Source organism: Aquarana catesbeiana, linkage group LG03, assembly GCF_042186555.1.
Source record: "Aquarana catesbeiana isolate 2022-GZ linkage group LG03, ASM4218655v1, whole genome shotgun sequence".
Lineage (NCBI taxonomy): Eukaryota > Metazoa > Chordata > Amphibia > Anura > Ranidae > Aquarana > Aquarana catesbeiana.
This window is the reverse complement of record NC_133326.1, coordinates 455,936,248-455,940,548: the sequence shown is the minus strand read 5'-3', so window position 1 is coordinate 455,940,548 and position 4,301 is coordinate 455,936,248. Positions and strand designations below refer to the sequence as shown.

The window sequence follows — 4,301 nt, the reverse complement described above, 5'->3', positions numbered from 1 at the left end:
TAAAAAAAAAAAAAAACAGGACTATAAAAATAACGATAGTTCAAGGTACTGTAACATTCAAACACTATCAACAGGTGAAGAATTGGACTACAGAATTCACTAGATATTAAGTTAAATATACTATCAGCAACCTAAATAGCATACCAACTAGCCCAAGATGAGAGCCAAAGCTAAGAGCAAGTATTCTTTCATTCAAATAATGTTAGTGGGTCCTTGCTTCAGCAGAACATATACTAAAATTGGAACGATACAGGGAAGATTAGCATGGTCCCTGTGCAAGGATGACACACTAATTTGTGAAGCGTTACATTGTTTTTTTGTGTTGGTAATGATGTCTAAACTGGACCAGTTCTTTATAATATCTGCCATTGTGATATATTGTAAATCCCCATGGATTCGGCCCGAGCATAAGTTCAGGCCGAACTTTCGCTGTTTGGACATTTGACGAACAGCTGAACAAACGAGTCGTTTGACCATTTGTTCTCCCCCCCCCGAACCGACCACAATGCATTGCAGCGCTGAACAGTGCATTGCAAGCCCTGATTGGCTGAAGCAGTGAAAGCTTCAGCCAGTTAGAGCACAGAGCACTGTCATGCTGCGTACACACGAGCAGACTTTTCAATGGACTAGGTCTGACAGTCTTTCCGACGGACTTTGCAGCGTAGGTCCGCCGGACTTTCAAACTTGCCTACACACAATCACACCAAAGTCCGACGGATTTGTACATGATGACGTACGACCGGACTAAAATAAGGAAGTTGATAGCCAGTAGCCAATAGCTGACCTAGAGTCGGTTTTATTTCATCGGACTAAAGAGAACTTCCTTTCCTCTCAAGGCCCACTTTATCCAGACACCATCATTCCTATGTCACAGAACACACAGGAGGAGAGAGGAGAGGAGGATGAGGAGGAGAATTCTGGCACTTTCATAGGCTTCAAATAAGAGGAAGACATGCATCAATCTGTAAGCGATGGCTTTCCAACCACAGGAGCCTTGGGAGTAGTACATGGCTGGGAGAAGGAAGTTCCAGATGCTGTCATCATGAGTGATCCTGAGGAGTCTGTTTCTCAAGCCTCTGCAAATTTGAGGCGTATGGGCAACCTCATGCTTCAAAGCCTGTGAAAGGACCAAAGAATACGTGGCATAAAGGAGAAGGGTGATTACTGGTTGGCAACCCTCCTTGACCACCGTTATAAGGAGAAGGTCTCAGAACTCATCCCATCCCCACAAAGAGTGCAGAAGGTAAAATCTCTTGAGGACACGTTAAATAGGATTTTATTGAACGTTTTTCCTGATTCCAGTAGGTAACAGTGTCGTTAGTTATGAGTCTTCTGTTGGTCAAGAGAGCAGCGTTGGAGAAGGTGTCTGCCTTCATTTCAAATTTTTTTTAGTCCTTGCCGCCCAGGGCTGTCAGCTTCCGCATCCCATCAGCAGCATCCGCATCACATGGTGGAAAATTATCTTGTGGCCAAAACAGAGATGGAAAGCTTTCCAGCTGACGATTCACTAACTTACTGAGTCATGAGAATAGACCACTGGCCAGAACTTGCCCAGTATGCTATTGAGTTGTTGGGCCTGCATCCAGCATGCTTTCAGAATGGACATTCAGTGCTGCAGGAGGTTTCGTTACTGATCATAGGACACGTCTGTCCACAGACTCCGTGGACCGTTTGACTTTTATAAAAATTAATAAGTCCTGGATTACCAGCTATAAAGCCCCTGATGTGGATGTCACTTATTAAATCTTTTTGGGATGTGGAATCTCTGCAGGACTGCCTAGCTTTGAGGGTGTTCAATCATTTCATCTGAAAGAATGTTTTTGGTATAGATTTTATGGGCACAATTAACACCCAGAGACCAATTTTTCAGCACCTGTTTGACAGGTGCATATCATTGCAATTTTTTTTGCCCCCATCAAGAGCACCTCTAAGGGGTTACAGTGGGAAGGCGCCCCCGACACCCAAAGAGTCATTTTTCTGCACCTGTTTGACAGGTGCATATCATTGCAATTTTTTTACAGCAAGGCCAATTCTTGCTTTCATCAAGATTACCTCTATAGGGTTAAGGTGGGAAGGCGCCACCGACACCCAAATTTTTACGCACCCATTAATTCTATCCAAAGTCAAAGTGACACCAGAATGTATCCAAAAAATCTCTAATCTTGTTCCCAGTGCACTACATTGTGGCCTCATCATACACACTAGCTCCCCAGCTGTTGCTGAGCAAAATAAAGGCAGCTTGCAGGGAAAATGTCATTTTTTTTGTCTTTATAAATGCAATTATTGCTGCAGCAGATTCTAGCCACTTCAGCTCCGGAGGATTTGGCTGCTCAATGTTCAGAGCACTTTTTACAATTTGGCACCGTGCTACTTTAACTGGTAAATGCGCGGTCATGCAATGTTGTACCCAAACAAAATTTGCGTCCTTTTTTCCCACAAATTGATCTTTTTTTTGGTGGTATTTGATTGCCTCTGCGATTTTTATTTTTTGCGATATAAACATAATAAGACTGAAAATTTTGAAAAAAAAAGATATTTTCTGATTTTTTTATAACATTTTTTAATAAACTCAATTTTAGTCATACATTTAGGCTAAAATGTATTCAGCCACATGTCTTTGGTAAAAAAATGTCAATAGGAATATATTTATTGGTTTGCGCAAAAGTTATAGCGTCTACAAACTAGGGTATATTTTCTGGAATTTACGTAGATTTTAGTTTATGACTACCTATCTCATTTCTTGAGTTGCTAAAATGTCAGGTCAGTACAACCCCCCCCCCCCCCATGACCCCATTTTATAAAGTAGACACCCCAAGGAAATTTCTGAGAGGCATGTTGAGCCCATTGAATATTTTATTTATTTGTCACAAGTGATTAAAAAATGACAAAAAATAAATTAAAAAAATTGCACAAAGTTATCACTAAATGATATATTGCTCACACATGCCATGGTTATATGTGGAATTACACCCCAAAATACATTCTGCTGCTTCTCTTGAGTATGGGGATACCTCATGTGTGAGACTTTTTGGGAGCCTAGTCACACACAGGACCCCGAAAACCAATCATCCTCTTCAGCATTTCTAAGGGTGTAAATTTTTGATTTAACTCCTCACTTCCTATCACAGTTTCAAAGGCCATAAAATGCAAGGTAGCACAAAACTCCCCCAAATTACCCCATTTTGGAAAGTAGACACCCCAAGCTATTTGCTGATAGGCATGTTGAGTCCATTAAATATTTTATATTTTTCTACAAGTTGTGGGAAAATTAATTTTTTTTTTGTTTTGCACAAAGTTGTCACTAAATGATCTATTGCTCAAACATACCATGGGCATATGTGAAATTACACCCCAAAATACATTCTGCTGCTTCTCCTGAGTATGAGGATACCACATGTGTGAGACTTTTTGGGAGCCTAGCCGTGTACAGGACCCCGAAAACCAAGCACCGCCTTCAGGCTTTCTAAGGGCGTAAAATGGTGATTTTACTTCCTCACTACCTATCACAGTTTCGGAGGCTATAAAATGACAAGATAGCACAACCCCCCCCCCCCCAATGACCCCATTTTGGAAAGAAGACATTTTAAGCAATTTGCTGAGAGGCATGTTGAGTCCATGGAATATTTTAAATTTGGCCACAAGTTTCGGGAAAATTACATTTTTTTTTTTTTTTTACACAAAGTTGTCACTAAATGATATATTGTTCAAACATGGCATTGTTATATGTGAAATTACACCCCAACATACATTCTGCTGCTTCTCCTGTGTACGGGGATTTTTTTAAATGATTTATTTTGCTTTTTTATCATATTTTTAAACTGTTCTTTCATTGTGGAATACAGTGGGAAGGTGTTCCCTCCCCCTGATTGTAAAAGCAGTCTAGAGGCTAATTCCCTTCTAGGATTGCTTTTACATGAAAGCAAACCCCTGACTAAAAAGAATGATACCAAGATGATAACCTGAAGGCATCATTCTAGTGTAACCACTCAAAGTCCAGCAACATACCAGTACGTTGCTGGTCCTTGTATAAATTGTAATGTTCTTTTATTCATGCAGCCTGTGGGCTGAACGAAAAGAAGAGATTGATCGGTGGGTATGCCCTTCATCCACCCACTTCTAATGATGGGCATACATGCACCATTTTTTTTTAACTGTGGTGGTGAAATCACTTCCTACAGTGCTGGAGTCATTGATTTACATATCGTGGGAGCAAACACTTTGCTGTCAAGATAAATAAATCAGTGCTGCAGCTGAATGGCGTACAAAACAAAGTAACATTACAGTATAACAGTAATGCCCCG

The 4,301-nt window shown here is 40.6% G+C and overlaps 1 non-coding gene across 1 annotated transcript; it reads left to right on the top strand.

Annotated features, from left to right (window-relative positions):
• Nucleotides 1-209: 209 nt before the first annotated feature.
• Nucleotides 210-316, top strand: LOC141135732 (U6 spliceosomal RNA). The gene has a single exon (XR_012243591.1). It is a non-coding gene; the product is annotated as a U6 spliceosomal RNA (small nuclear RNA).
• Nucleotides 317-4,301: the final 3,985 nt, after the last annotated feature.